This window comes from Martes martes (assembly GCF_963455335.1).
Source record: "Martes martes genome assembly, chromosome: 2".
Lineage (NCBI taxonomy): Eukaryota > Metazoa > Chordata > Mammalia > Carnivora > Mustelidae > Martes > Martes martes.
The window spans coordinates 107,711,709-107,738,584 of NC_137889.1; the positions used below are offsets into that span (position 1 = coordinate 107,711,709).

The window sequence follows — 26,876 nt, forward strand, 5'->3', positions numbered from 1 at the left end:
AGCTGTCACACTATTTTGAAATCTCTCCCGCCTTTAGTAAATGTTGTAAGATAATTGAGGGTTATATATTTTTTTCTTGTTTCTTGTGGTATTGTGGTCTTCCTCCTTAAAGGATAGTCATCCTTTCAAGTGAGATCCAACAATCTTCCTCAAAGGTTGGAAGTAAAATGATACTTAATATCATTAAGTATCACTAGTACTCAGGATTTAGGAATATGAAAGTGTTTGTATTTGCAGGTTACTTGCTTGGTTACATTATTGGATTTTGTGAAAATTCCATGTCCATTCAGAAGATATTTTAAATAACCAGCACACAGACTACACACCATAGTTGCCCCCCAAATGTTAGTTTCTCACTGTACTGTAATTTGCTCAGTTATCCTTCAGCACGGTTTAAAAATGCCATCTGGTATCCTCAATTTCACGCTTCATGTTTGGTCTAGGTTGTCACATGTGATGTAAACATGAACAAATGACAGCTTTCACATCAGTTCAAAGTGACTATATCTGACGACCAGCATTTCTTAAGGTAGGATATGTGTCACTTTTCTGGTTCCTATGTCAGTATATCAGGTAGTACACAGGAACTTTTAAAAATATTGTATTAGCTATATATATACTTAACATGTCATAGAAGACCTATTTCTAACATAAAAACTCACTATTTTGTGGGTACTATTCCTTAGGACAAGGCTAAATACAAAAGGAGTAGACCCAAAGGAAAAAATTTAGAGCAAAGATGCCTATTTTCCAATAGGGCAAGAATTTGGAGCAAGAGTCATGAATGTATAGAGTTTGGGACCCACTCATATAGGATACCTTGAGACCCAGGGAATCTGTTTTCCTCAATCCACTGATGGTTGCAGATAAGTGCTAAGAATTTCCCGGCTCCTAGTCCAATATCTCCTAGATTTGTCTTTAAGTTTCTAATTTTTCTGTCCATTCTTGACTCTAGATCTTGCTCTTCCCTACACTTGGACTGGTTTTTCCAATTTTCTGTTCTTCCTCTTCAAGGCCCATTTCTGGTAATATGCTTCTGTGGAGCCTTTCCCACCCATGCAATCACACAGCGTTTGCACACTCTCTCCTCCCCGGGTCCCGGCACAGTGCCGCTCTTAGCTTGCTAACCTATGTGATATGCTGGGTGCTGGGTAGCCTCGGTTTCTACCAGATGACCAGTCCGAGGGAGGGCAAAGGAGAAACCAATTCAAGCAAATCACAGATCAAAGTAGGCTCAGAATTTGTTATTAGCTCTGCTCATAAATATTCTTCTAAGTTGACTTGCTATCCATCAGGCCAGTCCGAGAAATGCACATTCTCTCATATTATAAATTACATCGTCAATCATCTAGGAACAATAGTGTTCATTTTTAGTTGGACTGCTTCGTCATTAGTAAAAATCCTGATTTTATTGATTTATTATTATTCTGGATGCTGGATTTCAACCAAATTGCAAAGTCAAAGGATATATGTATTTTAAATTTTGGCATTTTGCCAAATTGTCCTTGAGAAAAATTTCATTATTTATCTCTTAACACACACTTGCTGACATGCTTGCTTTAATTTTAAATGTGGAGGTCAAAAAAGAATACTTCCTTGTTGGATTTACTTGCATTATTAAAATTATAAGTGATGTATATAAAATTTTGAGAAGATTTTCATGTTTGTCCTTTGCTTATTTTTCTTTTTTGCCTTTCTTCTTCCTTTTCTCCTTTCTCCTTCCTCCTCCTCCTTCCTCTTCCTTTCCTTTCCTTTCCTTTCCTCTTCCTTCCTTCTTTCCTTCCTTCCTTTCAAAAATTTTTTTTTCTTCTTTCTTCCTCTTGATTTACAAGAGTTTTTTTTTTTTTAAATAAGCAGTATGTATTATACAAGTTTTATTCAAGTTTGTCCTTTTACTTTCTTTGTGGTATTTTTTTCTTACAGTTTTAAATTTTGAGACAAGTTTGAGAGATCAATCTTTCCTCTTATGGTTTCTGGGTTTTATAATTTCCATAAAAATAACTTCCCCACAGAATTTTTTGAAAATCCACCCATTTTAGGGGTGTTTGGGTGGCTCAGTTGGTTAAGTGTCTGCCTTTGGCTCAGGTCATGATTCCAGGGTCCTGGGATTGAGTCCCACATTGGGCTCTCTGCTTAGGGGGGTAGTCTGCTTCTCCCTTCTGCTGTCTCCCCACACCCCACTTGTGCTCCCTCTCTTTCTCTCTCTCTCAAGTAAATAAGTAAATAATCTTAAAAAAAATCTACCCATTTTAAAATTTAGATTTCTACTTTTTAAAAAGGGATTCTGTTTTTTTTCCATCTATGACATGTTAAATGGAACCAGCCACACACACACCTTCCGGGAACCAGGAAAGATCCTATCTCTTGCCTCCTTTGCTGGCCTCATGCTTCCCCCGCTCCTGTCATTCTGTGCACCGCTGGACTTGACGTTGGCTTCAGCTCCCGATTCCTGAGTCAGGTTTCACTGGTTTGGATGGCTTCTTGGAACCTGCTTCCTGAGGCTATAGACAGTCCAGTGCAATACTGTTTGTTGAGTGAATGCATCAAAGGGCCTATATTAACTAGAACAGCACCTGGGATAAAGGAAGGTTTACATAATTGCTAACTATTATTATTTCCAAGTGTTAACTTGAACTTGCCCTTTTCAAAGTTCAAAGTGATTAAATAGTTGAGGCTGCTGACAGTGAGGACAAAATCAATTTCTAAAACTCCAACAGGATACTGTAAACAAACTAGGGAATATATACTTAGCCACACTCGATTTTGCAGTATTTGAAAAGATTGAATTAGAAGCAATTCCTTTCAAAATAACTGCGATGGTCTGTTTGGGATGTGGGATACTTGAAGTTTGATCTGAGACCTTTTGGGAGGAGACAGACATACTAAGAAGCTTTGCTAGAGGTGCCTTCAGTGTGCTCTCACAGTGTAAGGAATGGCTCTCCCGAGGAGAAGGGAGTTGAGGGAAATTGGAAGGGGAGGAGAACCATGAGAGACTATGGACACTGAAAAACAACCTGAGGGTTTTGAAGGGGCGGGAGGTGGGAGGTTGGGGGAACCAGGTGGTGGGTATTGGGGAGGGCATGTATTGCATGGAGCACTGGGTGTGGTGCAAAAACAATGAATACTGTTACACTGAAAAGAAATTAAAAAAAAAAAAAAAAAAAGGAATGGCTCTCCCATTGAGTTTCTGTGCCAGCCTGTGCTATCTTCCTCTCTTGCCGAATGCCTGCCATGTACTTTCATAGATGGTTATATTTGTTTTTGTGGGATTTTTCTGCATTTATCACAAAACAAATCAAGTCATGGATAAGCTGTTGTAGATATATGCTTTCTTTCCCATTAGACTTGGTTCTTTTTGCCAAAAAGTATACCAGTTTTTGCCAGGTGGAGAGGGGTCTTAGACTTTTCAAACAAATCTGGAGGTATCATAATAAGCCACCAACTAACAATGCCTCTGTTTTCTTTCATGACTCTTAAGATCCAGTCATAAGAAGTGAGAATGATTTTATGAAGACTTCACCAGGAACTGGTATATCATGTCAAAAAAATACACTGTAATGGTTAATAGCATCCACTGTAGAGAAATGGATGTACGTAATTTGTGTATTTTATGGCATATTTTAAATTACTGCTCTCTCACCATATCCCCAAATGAAATGGGAAAAAAAAATCTGGACTCCATCATCTGAGATCATTTTTCATGGGCTTGGACCATTTATTCACTCTTGTCAGGTGCTGCAGCTGGGCGGTACAGCTCAGCATTGACAAACATGAGCATCTCTTCCCATCTCTGTTGTTAATGACCTCATGTTGGTAGCTTGGAGTTGGTCTTTATGGGAGTATTTACACCATGGAGATCGGCAGATGCTATAATCAGGGCTTTATTTTCTAAGAGCCATTTTACTAGTGCACTACTGGTTTCCATCTTACATCTTACAAAGGGAGGTGATGAACAGGCTATTACTGGAATAATTTACTTTCTTAGCTGATGTAACTGTATATCTAAGAGATTCTGTAACTAAAAGTCAACAGTTTGGCTTTAAATTATGGAATGAGTACCCAGTTCTTGACTTAGCGAGTATGACTTAGCAATAAACAATATTTTAACTGGAAAAGTCTGTAAAAGTTTGGCGGGCCTGGCTCCTATCCTTGCTACAGGATGGCTGCTGTCATTTTCATCTATCCTGAAACTCCCTCTTTTCTGACAAAAGCATCTTGATTTTCCTTTGGCAACTCTCAGTCCACATGGTTTAGGAGGCTGGGATTGTTGACCCCATGCCCACCCTCCTCTCCTACTCTAAGGGTGTGCCCATGACGCAGACCTGTGTGCCATGACCACCAATGACTGTGCAGGGGTGAGCACGTGACTTGGGTCTTGTGTGTGGGATTGCTGCTTTCCCAATGCCAGAACAACAGGTTTGGAGGAAATGCTTGATGGGAGCGAAAGTGAATTCCAGCAATTGCTGGTTCTCAAGAAAGAAGACACTCCTTCCACTCCTGTTACCTAGTTGGTGTAGTGTAAGACTGAAACCATAGGTTACCATCTTTGCCACCAGCTGAGGAATAACTTGCCTTAGTATGAAGCCAACACAAAGGCAGGCAGAACTTAGTGATAAAAGATTCCTGATGATATCACTTGAGCTTCTGGATCCATCTATGCTGAATCTAGAATTATACTGAACCAAATCATTTCCTTTTTGCTTAAGCCATCTGAATTAAATTAGTTTTCTGTCGCTTGCAATTGAGAGTTCTCACTAATCTAAATCCTTTCTCTAGTAACTCTGATGAGTACTCAACAGCCGACTTGAGTACCTCTAGAGATAAGGGCCTCACTATTTTGTGAAGCAGTTCATTTGCTTTCTGAGGGTTCTGGATATTAGAAAATTCTGCATTGAATTTTCTTTTATTTCTCTGTTTTATTGGTCCTGGATGTGTTATCAAGGGCAACACTTCTAAGCCTACGTCTTTATCTGCCTTCTCACCCTTCAAAATCTTTGAGCTAATTACCACACTTCTGCTGAATCTTCTCTAGATGAACAGACTTAGTCTCTGCAAAGATCGTGCATGTTCTTACTGCCCCAGTCACAGTCTTATGGTTGTACAACAGTTGGTCAACATCTATTTAAAAATGTGGCATAAGTATAGACCTGATATTTGTCACATAGTTGAACAGAGTGAAGAGGGATTATTATCTTGTTCTACCTGGAGGACTGATTGTGAAATGCCTAAAGGGGGAAGTGTATGGTTAAAATTTGGGTTCCATTTCTATTTTTCACTTAAACTTCTCTTTCAATTATTTCAGTCCTTTGGGGTTTATTTTCTCTTTCTCCCCAAGGGTGTTCTCACCATTAAAAAAAAAAAAAAAAAGATCTTATTTATTTGAGAAAGAACATGAGAGGGGAGAGGACAGAAGAAGCAGAGTCCCCGCTAAGCAGAGAGCCTGATATGGGACTCGATCCCAGGACTCCAGGATCATAAGCTGAGCTGATGGCAGTTGCTTAACCAACTTGAGCCACCAGGCACCTTGGATCATCTCACCCTTTACCTCTTCTCTCTCTAGCTCACCATTCCTACCCTGCCCACCCCCTCAGCTTCTCCTTGTTAAACAAAAAGTAAGAAAAGAGTTTGACTCATATATTGAGCTCAAGTGCATATAAACGATAAGTTTCACGCGCCACCTATCTTTAGGAGTATATGTTTTTATTTTCACAGACAAAGCCTTGTTTAATTGAGTCAAAGAACAAAGGATCCAGTTGTGGAGGTTTTGCTGTTGTTGAGCCACCTTGAGAAGGTGCTTCATGAAATTATATCATGTTTCAGGCCCCCTTTCCTCACAGGCTCTTTGCCAGTCTCCAATCTCCAGGGTCCTGCTTCAGCAACCTGCTCCCACTGCCAGCTCTCATATTTACAGCCTGCTTTTCTGAACTTGGTGATGTCCAGCTGTGTTTTTGCCTTCTTATTCTTCAGGAAGCAAAATAGTTCTCGTTCTCAATGGAAGACAGATTAGACAAAAACAAAACAAACATTTCTCCTGTGAAAAGCACAGAGTTCCTCCTGTCACTGGGACAGAGATGACCTCAGTGTCCTGGATGGTATCCAAGATAAGAACAAGAGTTCCATATTTTACGCACTGTAGTCGTTTAGAGATCACGTCCTTCGGCCCTTTTTAACCACAGTCCAGCTCTATAGGTTTGATTGGGCAACCCGTCTATCTGATACTATCATTTAAATGACTAAAAATAGCAGACCAATGTCTTTGTTTCCATTTCAGACACATACCTTCTATCTGGTTTTAGCATTCTTTTGATACTGCTAATAAGCAATGTGTGGATGTGTGATTGTTGTTGTGTCCCAGAGACTAACCCAATTCCTGGCTCTCAAGACATTTTTTTTGCAGTTGTTTATAAAAAAAAAAATAGTGTGTAGATAGACATTTTCAAAGCAGTATCACAAAGCTACTTAAAACTCATCCTCAATATTTCAGTTCTTTGGCAAGTTTAATGGAGTTTTTCCATAAAACTTATTTATGGAGGAAAATTTGTGATAGTGTGTGCCCATCTTGTACTAAATCCTGGGATATTCAATTTCTCAAAAGTAGCAGAAAGAACTCTTTATAACATCGCTTTTCCTGACGTCAGTGTGTTTGGAAGTAGACCACCAAGGTAGCATTATAGTGACACCCCTGTGTACACATACACTGAATTCCTCAAGCAATGGACGATTTTCACCAAGCTGGCTTCTCCTCAAAAATTGAAAATTAATTTTTCTTTTGGTCAGTTTTCGTGTTAAGAATCTTTTCCAAATCACTTCTCAGTCTCTCTCCATGAAACCACCACTGGTTAATGGAAACCTAGGGTACTTGATGGGCGGGATACAATGATAAGTCCCTTAGTCTGTTTTCTTCTCTCAATAAACAGGTCTTTTCTAAGGGAACGGCTGGTGGTTTGATGCTTGGCAGGTACTCTCCTCAAAAACGTGTCTTACGAGAGCAAGTGGTTCTTCTGAGAAGAATGAACACCTTTCAGAGCCCTTTCTGTTTGTTTAGTTTCTTGATTGTATGAAGTACATTAAAACCAGTCCAAGGCCCATTAACATAATTTTCATGCATGTTAGTTCTGGCGAAACACACTAGGCAGGAACTGTATGATAAATGAGATAAATAATTTTGATGGAGCAGTGAAACAAAATAAACTTTTGCCATATAAGAAAACAAACCATGACTAGTGGTGTGTATGGGGATCGGTTTGTGTTAGGGTGGTATTCTGAGGGTGGCCTCTCATCCTTAGAATGTTCTGGGGAGAAAGAGCGCCTGTCTAATTCCAACAAGGTCTAGGTTGTGGCTTTAGAATAGAATATTATGTCCTTTATTTAGGGTGTCATTATCCAGGCTATGGATTATGTGAGGGCCCCTGTTACTTCTTCATGGTTGCCTTTTAGCACTTTGCCTAAAGAATGGTCAGGGGGTGGACAGATGAAATAAAATTTATATAAGTTTGTCTTGAGACTTACTAATACCTTAGGGAGAAATTGTTGGAGGTTGAGTGGATTTTTTTTTTTTTTTTTGAGTGGATTCTTTCTAATAAGTTTGGTTTTTGCTTAGTTAGCAGTTCACCTACTGTTATGTGAGCAGACCCTGTTAAAAATGTCCACCTAAGATAGAATCAGCTTCATGGGGCTTGGGTCAAAAATATAGCCTTCTTGTCAGATAGGCCTGGGAAATGCTCTTCGACATGATATTACAGTCTCTGTGTGTCCTCTAAGTTATGAAAGGTAGAATGAATGTCTACCTTTTCTTCTTTCTTTCTTTCTTTCTTTCCTTTTTTTTTAAACTCTCTAAACCTGGCCCCTGGAAATAAGGTAGATTATTTCTCAGTCTGTCAGCTGTTCTGATGTCACCTGAGTTTTGCACCATTGAGACCATCTCCAGGGCAAAGCTGTGTTTCCTGGGTGACAGGAGGAAGACTCCACCCAGGCATCATCCTTTGACAGAAGACAATGAAATCACACGCGTGTGTGTTTTGGGTTTTCTTTTGACTCCTCAAAAAAAAAAAAAAAATCCACTGAGAGAGATTCAATAAAGTAAAGGGAATGAGATTATTGGGATAATTGATAAATTTCAAATATCATTGCCAACACTGCCCTTGTAGACAGCACCTTTGGGAATTGTGAACTGGTTATAAACCACATGGGGCAGGAAGCCCTTGAGTTCCTGCTTTTAAAGCATGTAGAAAAACACAGCACCGTATCTTTGCCACCATAGCACATTCTAGCCTATATTTAAACAAGACATTGGATCTTCTACCATAATAAAATCCTCATTATCTCAGTAGCCTATAATGTTGGTGATTGCTTTAAAGTTTGGAATGCTGAGAGAGTGGAGGCAGCATGATTTTGGGTGTTCCTAAATTCCTCACAAAAAACCACAGGGTGAATTGTATGCCATATATATATATATATATATATATATATATTCACACACACACACACACACACTCAGAGTCATAAACTATAAGGAAAAAAACCAGAGCAACTAGATCATAAAACCAAAAATCCATGGACAACTATAAAAAAAAAAACAGGGAAGGAGGTAAACCAGCGACCCCTAGAATATGAGCCGTAAGATCTGTACCTTTCTGGCATCTGTGTAAAAGAATACAGACGGAAGTAATGGGCTGGATTTGATAAATATGGGAATAATGGATGAGCCCCAAAATAGATAAAACTGGAAACTAAGCCGGTCAGTTTGATAACAGCTGAAATTGTCAGGTGTGTGATACAAGGGTCCCATGTTAAGGTTTTAAGTGCCTGGGGTAACAAGGCTTCTGTGAGTCTTGAAACTGACAACCAGGGCTCTCCTCCAGCACAGGCCTCACACTGAAGAGGTGCAGAAAAGTCAGGGTTCAGATAAAAGTGGATAGGTGGAGGAAACAGCCGGAAATGTTAGAAAGCAAGCTGCCCTGTGGATGTGTTTGTGTGTAAAATAGACTTTATTTTTTAGAAATGAAATTTTATTTATTTATTTTTTAGAAGATTTTATTTATATATTTAACAGAGAGGGAGAGCACAAGCAGCGGGAGCAGCAGGCAGAGGGAGAGGGAGAAGGAGTCTTCCTGCTGAGCAAGGAGCCCAATGCAGGACTCAATCCCGGGCCCCTGGGATCGTGACCTGAGCCGAAGGCAGATCCCTAACCCACTGAGCCAACCAGGTGCCCCCAGAAATGAAGTTTTAGATATAGAAAAATTGAAAAGATGGGACAGAGAGTTCTCATATACTTCCCACCCAGTTTCGCCTGTTACTAACATCTTTAACATCTGATCGTAGTATGGTACACTTGTTATAATTAAGGAAGCAGTGTTAATACATTATTATTGACAAAAATCCGTAGTTTATTCAGATTTCCTTAGTTTTTACCTAATGTTCCTTTTCTGTTTCATCCCATCTGGGATACTACATTACATTTCGTTATCATGCCTCCTGAGACTCCTCTGGGCTGTAACAGTGTCTCAGACTTTCCTGGTTTGTCATGACCTTGAGGAGTACTAGTCAGGTATTCGTAGCTGCTGTATGTGTATATATTTTAAGTGATCTACAAAAGCAACAGAAGAGAGATCTCTGTGAAGTTAGAAAATTTGTATGAACCAAAACCCTTCTGAAAAGTTTCGGAAAACTGATTTTACAGAAGAATTGGCAGCAGAAACATTTTAAGGTCAAATTCTATATAAAGCTATTGAAGGAAAAAAGAGATTGAGAGCAGAATAATATTTCTACAGACAATAAATCATACCAGAAAGACATAAGTAAAAAAAAGATAAAAACTATAATGTGCTCTTTCAAAACAAGCTAAATATTTCAAGAAAATTATTAAAAACATGAAATAACAATAATTGCACTTTGAAAAACTCAGAAGTCAGGGATAGGTGTCCAAAAATTCAAAATAAAAGAAAAAGTGAAGACTAAATTAGAAGAAATACAAGTGAAGGGGAAGAGGGTAAAAAGGAGAAAAAGATTAAAGTTCAAAAATGAATGATGAAAGAAATAAAAAAGATTCAATATAATAAGGCAGATATTTAAAGACACACAAAGAAAATAAAGCCTAAAGATAACAGAAATTCCTAAAGAAGAAAAACAATGCATAAGAATAGAACAAATGCTAAAGTTCAAGAAAATGTTTCTGAAACAGGAAAAAAAAACATTTTACAAAGCACACCATGAACCTTAGAGTATCAACCTGGAGGGGTGCCTGGGTGGCTCAGTGGGTTAAAGCCTCTGCCTTCTGCTCAGGTCATGATCCCAGGGTCTTGGGATCAAGTCCCACATCGGGCTCTTCCTCCTCTCTCTCTCTCTCTGCCTGCCTCTCTGACTACTTGTGATCTTTATCTGTCAAATAAATAAAATCTTAAAAAGAAATAAAAAAAATAATAAAATGACATTGACTTAAAAAAAAAAAAGAGTGTCAACCTAGAATAACCAACACCAAGAAAAATTCTTGTAAAATTACTGAACTTTAAAGGAAATGTAAAATTACCGAACTTAAAAAAAAAACACCCTAATCCTTTCTGTGAATGGACAAAGTACGCAAATGACATATAAGGAAAATCCAATAAGGTTGTCATCAGACTTTTCAACAGCAATGTTTTTTTTACCAGAAGGAAATAATATAAAATAAAGGCAATCAAGGAAAGAAAATGTGCACCAAGATTTTATATCTAGCAAAACTGACTTTCATGTAAAATGGGGCACAAAATTTGTAATCAACATGGAAGAACTCAAGAACTATCGTCCCACATGTCCTATAAAAATCTTGTCCTAAATTTGTATTGTAGTGTAAATCTATGAGGTATTGTATTTTTAAAAAACATATGTACATATTTGGTGTGTGTATTTCTTAGCACTGTTCACTGAAAAGGTCTAGAAATAATAATCAACTCAGAAACAATGAGTATTAAAAGGGCCCAGATGTGGTCTTGAAATAACATTCTCCTCTGAAAGAAACCAGAATTTCTTGGAAAATGGCTGATCCCAAGTCTGGGGCAGGAGACCTATAAGATGAGCCTGGAAGATCTCATAATACCAGATAGCCAAGAAGCTGTCAAAAGACTAGTAGGGTCATGTCTAATGGACTTGAGAACCCCCGTGAAGACAAGACTCTCAATGATCATTAGTTTCAAAATGGATAAGAATTGCAAAGGCTTGAAATCCATTAAGTATGCTTAAATCTGTGAGCTCACAAATATATATATTTATATATAGCACTAGTTGGTCACCTTCTGAAGATAACAGGGACCAAACTGTTGCTTTAAAAACTGGGTAGGTAAAATGGTCAATCATTTATCTGCTTTTCTTTCTTGAACCATACTACTAGGTATCTCCTTATAAAATCAGTAGAGCTAACAAATGAAAACAAAATGATAACAATTAGATGGTCACAATTTTGTAACATTTAAAGAATTAATAGATCCAGGCATTGAGGCAATGGTTTGCTTACATCCAAAAGGAGGCAGCACCAGACATTATATGCCACTTGATGGAAGAGCACACCACCTAGGGCTTTGCCAGACTGAACCTGGTTGGTCTCTGGACCGAGCTGCCAATTTACAGGAAATACCAAGGACAGGAAAACAAAATGAACTGCACCAAGGGTATGCAACCAGCAAACTCTAGTCTGTGGGAAACTTGAGTTAGTGTGAGATTTTTTTTTTTTCCTCAAAAGATAAATTATAAGGGGGAAAAAGATAACCAGTAGATCAAAAGAGATTGAAAATATATGCCAGATTTTAAAGAATGGGCAAGATGAAACGACCGTATCTCAGGATGGACACTTGGGTGAGAAAAACTAGAAAGAATTCTGAAGAAATGATTGCTCTTATCTCGGGTGGTGGCTATTTTTGGAGGGAGGGAGGAGGGCTATGGTGGGCTGAGGCACACCGAGGGGCACACTGAGGGGCTGCCGGGTGGCCCACAAAGTTCTATGTCTGGGTAGTGGTCACGGGCTATTCACCTGATAACTCGGTCGTTAGAGTATCACCTCAGACAATCTTTGTCAGGTCTGCCACCACCTCCACAATCATTTCCTGACATTTTCTTCTTCAGAAAAAGTGAAATTTAAAAAAAAAATGTGTGTAAAGTCCCCTGCCCCAGCTTTTTTTTTTTTTTTTTTTTTTTTACTTAAGTTTATTTGGGAAGGTAAATGCCTGTGAAGTGGGTTTGTCGTGCTAATTACATTCTCATCCCCTGTGCGTTTCTCAATTTCTCACGGTGAGACCCATCCGAACGCTTGCTTCAGAACCGCCTGGGTGGTGCTGACTCAGAAGCTCTTGGGAAGGGTGTGGGGTTCAGCCATTTAATGAGCTTCACAGGTGATTCTCACTCAGAGTAAAGTTTGAGAACTACTGCGCCAGGGTTGTTCCTTGTACCACCTGAAGAGTGGTGAGAGTGTTACACTTGGGTTAACACTAGATCTGGAGCTGAAACCCACGAGCTTTAAAGAGAGAAGGCTTGTATTTGATTCCGGGTTGTGATATTTTCCAACCGTGTGAAGGTAGCCAAATGACCTATGCCAAGTCCCTATTTCCTCACCTGTAAAATGGATATAAGAAAACTTACCTCACAGGATTCTTGTAAGAATGGTGTTAGATCCTGTTTGATAAGGTATGGGCGCAGAGAACATACTCTAAGCTCTCTCCCCAGACCCCTCTGTGTTCTGAGTTCTAATCTAGACCCAGCAGGGAATTATTATGTAACTTGAGGAAAATTGCACAATTTATTTGAAAAGTGCTATTTTTTGTTTTATTACATAGTGATAATCTTTGATTTGATATCCTATCAATCCTTTAGGAAATTAAGGGCAAATAAGCCCTTAGTAATTTCATAAACTGATGACCAGTGAGAACTACACACCTTTGCCAGGAGCAGTGTGAACTTGGAATAAACCTTGTCTCCATGTAGCATCATTAATGCTCAGGCAGCAACTTCTTCACTCCTGTCTGATTGCAAACGGGTGCTTATATTGGGAAAAAAAAAAAAGCGTATATTGAAAAGAGCCATTTCCCCCTACCTCACCATTTACTCTTTCGTCGCTTAAACATACAACTTTGTGTTAAATGAATCGGCCAATTATCTGGACACTTCAAATCCAGAAACACCGAATAATAAACAGCTTGTTGAAGTGACTAAAATTTTTCTTGAGTCATCTGGAATAAAGCTGTTTGCATATCGATGATATTGGGAGCATAAAGAACACGGTTAAAATTTAAGTGAGAGTGGCTACTTGTCCCTGAAAATTTGTGTGTTCACTTTCTGCCATGCAAATGCCAAGCTTACCACATTCTGAATATACTTAATTATGAGTAGTTTATAGGGACAAAAATCAGTCATTCTAGAGGAAAAGAATTGACAGCTGTCTATTAGGAGCCCGGACATATAACTATGTCTGCCTGCTTTTCATGAGGATGGAAATCATTTAGTTCTTGGGCCAAGCATAACATTCTTTTTATTACTCCTTTGAAGTGAAACTATATTCTTCATGTATTTTTAAAAAAATATAGGACCTCAAAGAGGAAATCTCACATTAAGTGAAACACGAGACCGTTAACTATTGATCATAATATGTAGGTGTCCAGATGATGGCTTATGAATCTGGGCTGGGTGTATAAGTTAATGGGAAAACCCTGCCCAATATCTGTTACCTCATCGCTGAATCAAGTGAAAGACTCAACTTATGTTGACAAGAAATAGAGAATCTGAAAAGAACAAAAACACTTTTACTGTAAGAGTGGTTTAGAACATGTAATAGTTGACTTTCTTGTTGTCTCTGGAGCTTAAATTAAAATAAGCATTAGTATTCACTTATAAACATTGATTATAATAGCTCTCTTTCTGGGTAACCTTCATCTTCTACTGTTCATAAAAATGTTCCCTTTCTACCAGGGAAAGACAAAAGAAACACCAATAATGTGATAAGAACACAGAGAATTTAGAGTTTGGTGAATAGGCTCTCTTGAACAGAACAGATGGGAAATTTAAGCCTACTAATTTCTCAGGGTAGAAATTAAGAAATGAAAACAAAATTCTGGTGCACATTCTAAAACAGTCCAAGATAGGACCAGTCAGCTGCAAGGTCAGTTCAGGCATGGACCACCTGGGAACCTTGTATGTTCCTAGGAAATCTAGCTGAAACTTTAGGGGTTTCCTCAACCATCTAGCTGACATACCACTTCTTTCTTGCAGTGATCATTCTAATCCCACAGTTTGAGAGAACCTGCTTATAGAAACACCTTATAGCTGGGCAGAGAGAACCTGGGTTGGAAATCCACCCAGCTACAATTTAGATCACCAGGGAAGCATTTCAGTATATCAGGGGAATCGCTGGTATACTTTGTTTCTTCCTCTAACACTTCCTCATGGAGAAATAACGTAGGCTGGGCTGGGACACCTAAAGATAGTAAGACACCTCAGGCTCACTCAAACCCCAGACGAAATGTTGGAGATAGTTATGGAACACTCTGCAAGCTGGAGTGCTCTCATAGTCTGAAATTCAACTGATTTTTAGCTGTAAGCAGTAGTTTACATGCAAAAAAATCACCCAGGAGCTCGTTTAAAATGTAGATTCTAAGACCCAGTTTCCATGGACGCTGATTGATGGAGCTCTGGAGGTTCATGAGCCTGCATTTGAACAAGAACAGCAGATGTTTCAGATTGGGTTGGCCTCTGGTCCACTTTTCAGGCGACACTACTCTAAGGAATCATGTATAGTACTTGTCTTCGACTCTTCCCTGCAGACACTGCTACTCGACATAGGCTGAGCAAAAAAATTAAAGAGATTTAAGAGCACATTTCCTTAAAATGTCTGAAAATATCTAAGTACTTTCTGGAAAGGTATAGGCTGGGGAACTAGCAAAAATGGCCAATTGCTGCCGGATCTTCAGTGAAAATAACCTAGAATTGCGAGAAATTATTTCCCGTATCCTTTGAAATCTAGTCTTTAGATATCTGCCCTTTTCCATCAGAAACTATGCCACTAGTCCTAAAATGTTCTATCCACAGGGGAAAACTAAACCACAAGCTGGATTGGAACTCATTTAGCATTTCAAAGAAAGGCAATTCACCTCGAGTTAGATCCCCAAGGTTCTATCCTTCAACTTTTGGAAATAGAATCTTCTCCCTTCCCATCACTTTTGAAAAGATCAGTTTGCTGTGAGTTGTAGGGTAGAGTTGATCTTTGTTGAGTATGCTTATAGGCTGCTTACTGTTCCAATTGGGTTCATAATCTCCTCAGGACTGCTATGGAACTAAATTCTTTCAGTTAAATTAATTATAATAATAAACACCTGTTAATCTTAGTGCACCTGGTCCTCCTTTGAAGTTTTTCTAGACTGTCAATGGTAGAAAGTGTGTGAAATAAAGAAGCTGATTCTAGGGAGATTCCTCATCAGACAAGGAAAGACATAGAAGGGAATATCTGATGTTTTGCCAAGAGCCTCTTTTAAGTGCCCCCCTACCCCACCACTGCCACGGTCGTAGTGCTTGGGTGAAGTAGGCCATCCTATGATTCCAGAGATGGAAGGCTTTGCTGATGGCTCTGCAAGAGATTTCTAATCGCCCTATTTTTGTTAAATTAGAGCTTTTAATTTCCTGGAGAGGGAGCTTGAGAGGCTGATATTTTACAGCTAAAATTTCCTTTTAGAGAGTCATCTCTGAGGCAGCGTTCCCCAAGCTTTAATGTATATACAGACCTCTTGGACATCTTGTTAAGATGCAGATTTAGTGACTCTGAGGTAGGGCTGGAGATTCCGCATTTCTAACAAGCTCCCTAGTGATGTCCATGCTGCTCGTATGGGTTTGTGGATTTTGGATTTCTGGCACTCCTTTCAGTTCTGAAGTATTGTCCCTCTGGTTAAACAAAATAAAGTCTCTGTTTTGGTCTGACTACAAGCATTTCGTAGTTGTGTGTATTTCTTCCATAACTTTTGAGGGGCTTGGCTGACGGCCATTGTGATACTTGTAAATAACTTCAAGGTATACCTTCAGTTTGCACCATGGTGTAATCTCCTATCCTAAAACAAAATGCCAGGCCATGTAAGTTTTCAATGGTCAAATCTATATTTTTAAACAGATTTCCTTGTCATTTGAAGTGTGCATAAGAATTACGGAAATAAATGTGTCAAACCTACATTTCACGGAACTTCTGGTAAAGAATAGTACAGTTGTTACTCTTCAAAGCGTTGCCCTTAACTGAATTCTCTTTGATCTCTGGGGTCTCAGAAAGAGCTTGACTTATCCAACTTTCTCACGACTTAAATAACATACTAAAAAGCAACTGATTTAAGTATCCTGATCACAGCATTCTGCTTACCCATTTGGATATTGTGCATTACAATATAAGATCTTGGCTCAAGACTTAGGATGAGCACAGAGCCTATTTCATGGTAAAGCAGCTGGTTCCCAGGTAAACAGCATGTTCTTCAGGGTGAGCTCATGTGGTCTGCAGACCCTCCATACACTTAATAGAGGGATTAGCGCTATTATAATGTTAGAGGTTTAGTTGTCGTCTTTGATTTGTGTTCATATCTCTTCTCTTAGGAATGTCAAAGTGCCTGGTTATATTTTTAATGGAATTGCCCAAACTAAAGACAAAAAACGCAAGAACTCCTAGTGGGAATGCTTCTGGGCGAGGTTTGGAAGAATCTTTATAGAAACCCACCTACTTTTCTTTTTGAATAGAAAAGTGAGAATGGGGCGAAGACCCAGAGAAAAGTAACCAAATAATCAAGGATAAGGAAAATGAGTTTTTCAAGGAAAAGCTGATGGGGATGCAGTTGTTTTACCTGTAAAAGTAAGGATTGAGGAGTTAGTTCTCATTTTTAGAAATATGGACGGTTATTTTTTTTAATTTAATTTTTTTTCAGTGTTCCAAAATTCGTTGCTTATGCACAAAGCAAAGGGATCCAGTTATTTTCTGGCTTCACAAGGAAAATCTTTACAAGTGTAGATTTAGCAGATAACCTCCCTTAAGTGCTTTCAAGAGCTATCATTTCATTGCTTTTCAAAGTTAAATAGTGTAGATTTTAGATATGATAACTGAGTCCCCTTTTATGGCAAAACTCATCATGTGAAGTCCATATCCATTTGTAGAATGGCTGGATTAGCTATACGAACTAATAGCGATATCCGCGAATCTTTGCAATTTAAATTTAGTTTCCCCACGGTTGAAAATGTAAACTGCTTACACTAATCGACATTTCATAATTTGTTCTCTCTTCTTTTGAAGTCTTTATTAGCTGTGCCCTCTGCCATAAGATCACCACTGAACCCCATGCTAATGGGTATAAATTATCGTGGTGCCAGCTTGTCTTACCTTTGTTAAATATGTGCCAACTCTTTCACAACGAACCTTTACTTTCCATTTTATGACTGGCTGTAAAAAGTGCTTAGAGCCAGTGAATGGACATGGCATATTATGTCCGCAATCTTGAAAGTTCCAACAAAAGTCAGGTTTCTTTGTTTGTTTACTCTCTATGGATAGTTCATGGCATTTTCACGTATCTTAGTCTCTTTGTCCCTCTTGCCTTCGCTCATTGTTTTTCCAAAGGAGGATGGGAAGAAAAACAATATTAAAACAAGCCGGTCAGTTTTACTCTTCAGTGTTCTTTCTGCACTCTGGTGAGGGAAGGAAATTGGTATTATTATAAAAACGGTCACCTGTGATTTAATTCAACACCCAGGTCTCTTCCTATCCATTATTATTAGGGTTAGTTGAGAATTAGCCATCTGTGAATCAGATGTGACAATGGTCTAAAATTAGAATCAATCAGGTTTTTACAATTAATTGTCTTATGGGAAACATTGATTTGATTCCTAGTTTGCAACTTTATAAAAGTTGTAAAGCATCATTTTGTGGTAGGGCTTAAAATTAGATGGCCCCAGAACATATTTTTCAGGAGCATAAAGAAAAATAAAATAAGAGCTTAAAGATGGTATGTTTGAGGCACCTCAAAAAATTTATTTAGAAAACAGAAATACATAGAAAGGAAGATGAAGAAAAGGAGATCCAAGTAATATCTGCAAATAGCTTGGTGATAAGCGAGCACTGTGAGCTTAGCTGGATTTGAATAAAGAAGCAAAATATTAGAAGAGGAAAAAATATTTTAGGGGAAGGAGAAAAGAACAATGATTTCTAATGTCTTCAGCAAATCGGGATAAATATAATCTCCATTTAGTCTCAATAGAACTAATGGAGAAATTCCTGGGAATGTTTCCATATCGGCTCTTCTTGAAGGAAATGGGTTGGGGAAAAAAAAAATCTTTGGAGTTGCAGGGTCTTTGTCATTTCCTAAAGCATGCAACGGGTTTTTTTGCTTCAAATTATAGCTCCAGCAGACCATAGGAGACAGAATGATCTGGTTCAGACTGCCCTCGAGCTATGAACCTAATGGATCCTAAATAGGGATCCATGATTTTTTGGTAAGAGAGGCATGTAAACAAAGAGTAATCTAGAAATGCCATGCACACCTTTTTAACTGTAGAGCAAATGGAGAACCAGCCCAACCACTAAATTCCTGACTATAATGCCTGCTTTGTTTCTGTATTCCCTTCCACAAAGCTTGTAGTGGGAGTCATCTTTATGTTTATTCCAAGAGGTTGGTTGACAAGGAGGTGGGAGGGGAAGGGCCATTTGTTCCATCTGTGTGACACCAACCAAATAGCAAAGGGGAAAGTGTGTGCTCTCTAATTCAGGAAAACAAGTCCTGCTGCTTCACGCTACATCACAAGCGAGCCAGGTGTCTTGAAACCAGTGGAAGAAAGCAACAGGACTGGACACTTGAGCCTTAGCCCAAACACAGAGAAAATCATCCCATGCTAATATATTTGACATCAGAAACCACAATTTGGTGTCTCTGAACTTGACCAGGCCATTCCCGGTGGCTCTTGGAGAAGAAAAGTGCAAGGGGAAAGGAGAAATATTAGGAGCCTCAGGGGGAGACAAGGCAAAAGGTACCATTTTATAATCCAAGAAATGCTTAGGAATATCCTCTCATATCCCAAAGGAAAAGGAAGGCTATGCTCTCGAAGGGTTGCAAATAAAAAACTCTTATGTTGGTTCTCCTTTCTTTTTTGTGCACAGCACTATTTCCTGTCCAACCAGAATATTGTCTCATACTCTTTCTCAGAGTAATGCTCCAGGGAAGCCTTGCCAGCTGGCTGGAATTAACCTCAGACCTATCTGATACTCTTGGTCTTTGCTACAGGATAGTAGCATTTCTTCATTGGAGAAACCATTGTCCTGGATCCAGGGAGAACCGGGACAGTAATGGCTTGTTTCCTTCTAGAAACTCTGTCCAATGACATCAAAATGTGGGTATAATACAAATGGGACTGTGATTTTCTGTAGATAGATCATATGATAGATCGATGGATAGGTCATATTTTTCTCCTGCCTGTCTGATTTACTAGAATTCCAAGCACTCAGCACATTCTTGACAACATCATCAACGGTCAGTAAATGTTTGCTGAATGAACACACAGTTGAAAAAAAAATGAAAAAAAATGGCGAAAATTAAAGCATAGTGGTAAAGTTTCGTTTCATAATTATAGAGTGAGTTTAAAAGTTAGAATTTTTTTCAGTTTTGAATTTTCTCCTCTATGTTTTTGTTTAAATATTGATGCCAGCTACTATGTAATCTATCAATGCTACTGAACTAGTAGCAAACAGATGCTAAATGAGAACTTTGGAAATGTGATATAAAAGAAAACAATTCCATATGTATATTTTGAGATGAAAAAAAATGGCACGCAGATAATATGGGCATATTTTCCAATAGTAAAATGCATGGATTTCTATGTCATCAATTCATGGAGTTCCACAAAGAGCACGATTTTTAGGTGTTCTATGATCTGAATGTTTTAAAACCCTCAGCTGCCAAACCCTACATTTTAGAACAATAGTTCTTAGATCATAGCGTGCATCAGAATTACCTAGAAGGCTTATTAAAAAAAAACCCAACCGAAAAAAAAAAACAACAAAAACAACAAACCACCCCCAGATTGCTGGGTTCCTCCCTCTGAGTTCTGATTCGGTAGATTTGCATTTCTTACACATTTCCAGGTGATACTACTGGTCCACAGACCACATTTTGAGAACCACTGATTTAGGGCATAATTTCTTGAGATAATGACAACTATTATGGTTTTGGTTGCTCCTTCCCAGATACCTCTGAAAGATGCTAGACATAGATATATTAACTCACTTAAGCCTCATAAAACCTTGTGAGGAATATACTATTATCACCTCTACTTTGAGATAAAGAGAATTTGAATAGTTAAGTGGGAAAACCCAGCTCTTGAACCCAGGGTAGTCTTGGTTTTAGATGCTTAACTATAGCATTACACCGGCTTTTAAGAAAAGGGCTAACTGAGATAACTTCTCCCAATCATACAGTTCTGATCCACAGCAAGAAAAATAACTGAGCAGATTCCAAAGACCTGTCCAATTGTTTGAAAGAGAAGCAAGCAAATGGGCTCTTTAGGTTGGGGTCACTCTGGACCCATTCCTCTGCATGTCTCATTGCTACTGCTCAAGGCCGAATGACAGTTTCCTTTCTCAGAGGGCAGAGCAAATGATTGGATACAACCTGGATGTTCTGTCAAAGGGGACTGATAAGTAAATAAAGGCACATTCATTCAGTGGAATAGCACAGAGCTATAAAAGAAAGAACAAGGAAACCTCTTCATGTACCAATATGTAAACATCACAGAGATATATAGTTACATTTTTTTTTTTAAGATTTTATTTATTTGACAGAGATCACAAGTAGGCAGAGAGGCAGACAGAGAGAGAGAGAGAGGGAAGCAGGCTCCCCGCTGAGCAGAGATCCTGATGTGGGGCTCAATCCCAGGACCCTGAGATCATGACCTGAGCCGAAGGCAGCGGCTTAACCCACTGAGCCACCCAGGCGCCCCTATAGTTACATTTTTTAAAAAAGAAAATACATTAACACGTTTGCTTATATGTGCATAAAATATCCTAGAAGGACACATAATAAAGTAATAATAGTCACCATGTGGGAGCAAGAGGACTGGGCCATCTGGGACAGAAATGGGAAGGAGACTTTTCCCTTTCATATTTTTTTGGTGTTGGAAAATTAAATAATTTACATTGAAAAATAAGTGCTGGATTTTCTGTGACTTTCCTTATTTGATTGCCTGGGGAAAGCTTTTCACTTTGGGTTTATGTCTCATTTATTCCCAGTGTCTCACAGGTCCCTTCTGCCCAGCTGGAAATCCACCAGTGCCTGACAGGCCAGTGTTTAGGGCTTGTTCAATATTAGCTTGTGAGACACAGTTAAGGTGTTGTGTGTTTCAATGACTTTGGAATTGTATGTAATTTTTGCATTAGAATTGTATACAATTTCTGCATTGTATGTAAATGACTAAATGTCAACAATCTGGAGGAAATAAAAAGGTTATTTCTCTTAGGAAACAGAGGCTACTTTAGTAATAATTATGTCACTTTTATATAGCACTTTATAGTTTATAAAATCCTTTCACATGCATTAGGCCATTTATACCTTGCAAACAGCTTTGAGCGGTAGCTATTATAGTCCCCATTTAATAGACAAGGAAACTGAGGCTCAAAGCGTTTCAGTAACTTGTCCAAGGTCAGGAAGCTATTAAATAGTTGAGTTGGTACTAATACCCAAGTGTTCTGACTCAAGGCCTGTGAATTTTTTCCTCTGCCTTTTTATAATTATAAAAAGAGAAAAATTAATGTGCTTTTGAAAAAAGAAAAAGACCAAAACATCCATAATCCCACGACTCCAACAAAAAAATTATTAAATTTACATATTATCTTCCAGGGTTTGTCCATGTGCCTACAACTATTATCTAGTTACAATCATAATATATGTGCAATTATGTATTCTGTTTCTTCCCCCACTTTGCACTGCTATCCTGAAGCATTTTCCGAGTTGTGACATAATTTTCATAATTAGCAAATTAATAGGTTCAGATTTCATCAAGAGCCATCCTAACGCAATCTGCTACTTTTTAACATGGATTCATTGGGTTAATTTATTCACGCATTCATTCATTCATTCATTCAATAATTACTAAACCCCTGCTATGTGCCTGGCCCTGTGCCAAAGGAAAGGGACGCGTCAGTGACAGGCACACGCTCGGGAGAAACACTGAGTTGCCTAAAGGTGAGAAAGCAGCAAGTGAGGGAGTAAGGCACAGCTCCCCTTAAGAAGTATATGCTGAGACAGATAATATTTGACATTTTTTTTTAATGCAACACTGCTGTAAACACCTTTGTGCTTATAGCTTTTGTTTTTAAAGTGTTTTTCTTTTTCTTTCTTTTTTTTTTTGCCCAAGTAAATTCCATTTTTATAGCTTAAGTATTTATGTATCTCTACCTTGATACCAGAAATATGTAAGTGTATGGCTTTATTATGACTTCACCAACACTGAGTATTTTTATTGAAAAACAGTATTTGTTGATTTCATAGTTGGAAAATGGTGCTCTGCTATTGCTTTACTTTGCATTTCTTTGATTAGTAACAATATTAATATTTTCCCACTGACTTGTTTATTAATTATATTTCTTTTTGTATGAATTGTCTGCTTTGTCTTTTGCCTAATTCTTTATTAAGGTCTTATTATTTTCTTGTCTGTGTGTGGGAGTTCTTTATATAATTTATTTTAGTTTTATTTCAACATCATTCAAAAAGTGATTCGAACAGGCTTTTTATATTGTGAAGATGATATAAAAATGACCATTTGCTGTTTTTACTGAAATTGTTTTCCTTAGTCTATTTGCTTATTTATTTTAATGTTTATAGCATAGATTTTTTTTAAGTTTTTTTTTTTTTAAGATTTTATTTATTTACTTCACAGAGAGAGGGAGCACAAGTAGGCAGAGAGGCAGCAGAGAGAGGGGGGGAAGCAGGCTCCATGCTGGGCAGAGAGCCAGATACAGGACCCTGAGGACCCTGAGATCACGACCTGAGCTGAAGGCAGAGGCTTAACCCACTGAGCCGCTCAGGTGCCCGATTTTTTTTTAAAGTTTTTAAAAAAACCAACCTCTATGCCCAGTGTGGTGCTTGAACTCACAACCCTGAGATTGAGTCTCGTGTTCTACCACCTTCGCTGGGGGCACCTGGGTGGCTCAGTGGGTTAAAGCCTCTGCCTTCAGCTCAGGTCATGATCCTGGGATCCTGGGATCGAGCCCCGCTTCGGGCTCTCCGCTCAGCGGGGAGCCTGCTCCCCCCTCCCACCGCCTGCCTCTCTGCCTACTTGTGATCTGTCCTTCAAATAAAAAAAATCTTAAAAAAACAGCAACAACAAACAAACCAGTCTACCACCTCAGCCAGCCAGATGCCCCTAAAGGTTAAAGTTTTTTAAGGAATGCTGTCTCTGTATAGGGAAATTTTGTCTATTTTCTTCAATAACTTAAAAAGTTATTACTCCTCTTGATATTTGATTATGATTAAATCTTTTGTGCTAGTTTTTATTTTTGATTAACTCTTAGCAGCACTTGGGACTTATGTGGGTTTTGAGTGAGGTATTGACTTAAGTTTATTTCTCTCTCCAATTTCTAACAAGACAGTACAATATCATTTATGAAAATATTTTAAATTTGTATATACTACATTCTTACATGTAACAACTTCCTTTTCAAAAATTTTTATTTTATTTAAATTCAATTAATTAACATTGTACATTATTAGTTTCAGAGGTAGAATGTAGTGATTCATCAGTTACATATAACACCCAGTGCTCATTACATCGCGTGCCCTCCTTAATGCCCATCACCAGTTATCCCATCCCCCCACCTCTCCTCCAGCAATCTTCAGTATGTTACCTATAGTTAAGAGTCTCTTGTGGTCTGTCTCCCTCTCTGATTTCGTTTTATGTGACAAACTTCCTATATAGGTCCATTAGAATTATGTCTAGTTTTGTAGAACTAACACAGTTTTGATTTTGTTTTATACTATATTTTACTATCTGGTAAAAATTCTTTTATCCCTACTCATCTCTTTGAAAATATTATTTATAGTTTCACCTATTTATTCCTCCAGATGAATTCAGATTTTTCAGAATACTGGTAAAAATCTTGTTGGGCTTTTGATTGGGATTGCATTAAAGACACATATATACATTCTGTGTGTGTGAGGAATCAGGTACCTTTTACATATCTAATTTTCCTATTTAGAAGCAGAAATATTTCTCCTTCTACCAAACCAATTAAGTATCTCTCAAAATATAAGTAATTTACATCCCTTGGTAAATCTGTAAGTATTTTATATATTTGGTAACTATTTGAGAAGAAAGTAATTAAACATTATAGTTATAATTAGACATTATTACTTTGGCTATTATTGGTATATAAGAATATTATTAGTTTTTGCATGTTTATTATGTATCAGGAAAGATAAAAGATTACTTACGAATGTAAATAGCATTTAGTGAATTTCTTTGGGTTTTCTAGGCATACAATCATATATTATTTGCAAGTAACTATATTTTATTTATTAATTTATTAATTTATTAAGATTTTATTTATTTATTTGCCAGAGAGAGATCACATGTAGGCAGAGAGGCAGGCAGAGAGAGAGGGGGAAGCAGGCTCCCTGCTGAGCAGAGAGCCCGATGTGAGGCTCCATCCCAGGACCCTGAGATCATGACCTGACCTTAACCCACTGAGCCACCCAGGCGCCCAAGTAACCATAATTTAATCTCTCTCTTTTTAAAGGATTTTATTTTTGAGTAATCTCTGTGCCCAACACGGGGCTTGAACTCACAACCTCAAGATCAAGAGTCACATGCTGTTCTGACTGAGCCAGTCAGGTGCCCCTAATCTCTTTCTGATAGTAATGTCTGATTAAATTATTCTAAAGGTCACACATCTAGTAAGTGGTGAAACTGGGGCTGGCTCTAGGGTCTGTGGGAGAGCCCATGTGCTGACTTTCTGTTCAGATTCAGGGTTTTTTCCTGGAAAACAGGCCTTAGGGCAGGTCGGGGGTTTAGAACCGTGCTGTGCACTAACCCACTGAGTTATGCTGAGTGAGTTGTTTCCTTCTTGGGGCTTCATAGGATCAAAATTCAGTTGATTTCTAAGAAGTTGTCCAACTCTAAAATACTTTGAAATGGAATTACATTGAGAAATTTATCTGAAAGTCATCAATTCGGGGCAGAGTTTTTAGATAAGAGAAATTGAGTGAGAATTGCCAGAGGAAGGAACCATGTGAGGTTGTGAAGAGCAACAGTTATCACTGAATACAAAGAATAGAGATATGTATCAATTGTATATATATATGTGTGTGTGTGTGTGTGTGTGTCCATATGCATATTTATGTATATATACGTGCGCACACACACACACACACACTCGGTGTTCCTTTTGTTGTACTATGTGCCAGTGCAAAATATTCACTTTTTGTTTTGAGATTCCTTAACATAAACCTGCTTGGTTAACATTCTTACGTAGACGGCTTCACTGGACAAGAATGAAAAGGTCATGGTCATTGTGGTATTTGGTTTTGTTGTATTTTATTGCAGATTCATTGACCTACTGCTAGAGTTCTGAGTCATGAGTCCAGTGAGAGATACCGATGGGAAAAAACAGAGAGAAGAGAGAAACGGAACAAGCTGTTGGGAAAAGAGGAAGAGATCTTGAAAATGGTAACTTATCAAGATAGAAGTACTAGTCCATAACACTGCGGCTAAGACTATACAGTCTGGAAGCAGACTGCCTAAGTTCTTATTCTGGCTTTGCTACTCAAAATTGTATAAACTCCTTGCCTCAGTTTCCCCCTCTTTAAGGAGAATAATGGGGAATAATAATATGACTTACTTTGTAAAATTGTTATGAAGTGTAAACAAATTAATAATGTAAAGAGCTTAGAAACTGTCACTGGCATATAGTAAACTGTCAAATTTACTCCTGTAATTTTTCCTAAAAAACATTAAAGATATACGTCTGATTAACCACCTTTTCAAAAATATTCCTGATGATTATCCTGCTCCAACCTTCTCAAATTATGCCTTTCTGAGGTGGCTATATGGGTACCTTGTTAATCAAAATTTAGGTTAAGCATTTTACTGTTAGAATTCAAAGAACTGCATGCCTTGGGTTCTTTTATATTTACAAGGCTTAATTCCAGTTTATGTTCCAACTTGCACATTACATTCTTTACCTGATTTATTGCTACTTGTAATAATACTATTTATAACACTTTTTGTCCTTAGTTCTTTAAAGTTTCACGTACCTCCATTCATTCCAGCTCACAGGGAAGTAGGTGATAAGTAGCAGAATCTCACCTTTTTCAAGGAGCAAAATCACTAAAGACAGAATAATGAAGTGACGCTCATCAAATTGGTGGTCTGGTTGGTAACATGATGATGGGCTGACATATTGCTCAGGCCTCCATGTTCTCGGGGACTCTCAGAAGATTGCTCATGTCTTTAGGGGCGCTGGGTGGCTCAGTGGGTTAAGCCTCTGCCTTCGGCTCAGGTCATGATCTCAGGGTCCTGGGATCGAGCCCCACATCGGGCTCTCTGCTCAGCAGGGAGCCTGCTTCCCATGCCCCCACCCCTGCCTGCCTCTCTGCCTACTTGTGATCTCTCTCTCTGTCAAATGAATAAATAAAATTAAAAAAAAAAAAAAAAGAAAGGAGATTGCTCATGTCTTTCATGAAGGTGAGTGGCAAAGGGCAGAGTCTGGGGCTCAGACAGATCTGGGTTCAAATCTTGATCTACCTTTTACAAACTCCCAGGTCTTAGGAAAGCTACTTGACTGCTCCTGGCTTCCATGTTTTCCTCTATAAATTGGGAATGATAATTGTTTCTTCTTTATAGGCTTTTTTAGGGGGAGTGGAGGG

At 38.4% G+C, this 26,876-nt stretch overlaps 1 long non-coding RNA gene across 1 annotated transcript in view; it reads left to right on the forward strand.

Moving 5' to 3' along the window:
• The window catches only part of LOC308339036, a 95,090-nt gene extending 69,106 nt beyond the window's left edge, over positions 1–25,984 (forward strand). The window contains exon 4 of the long non-coding RNA XR_013966451.1: positions 25,555–25,984. This is a non-coding gene — a long non-coding RNA (uncharacterized lncRNA). The remainder of the gene's footprint in view (positions 1–25,554) is intronic.
• The last annotated feature ends 892 nt before the right edge of the window (positions 25,985–26,876 follow it).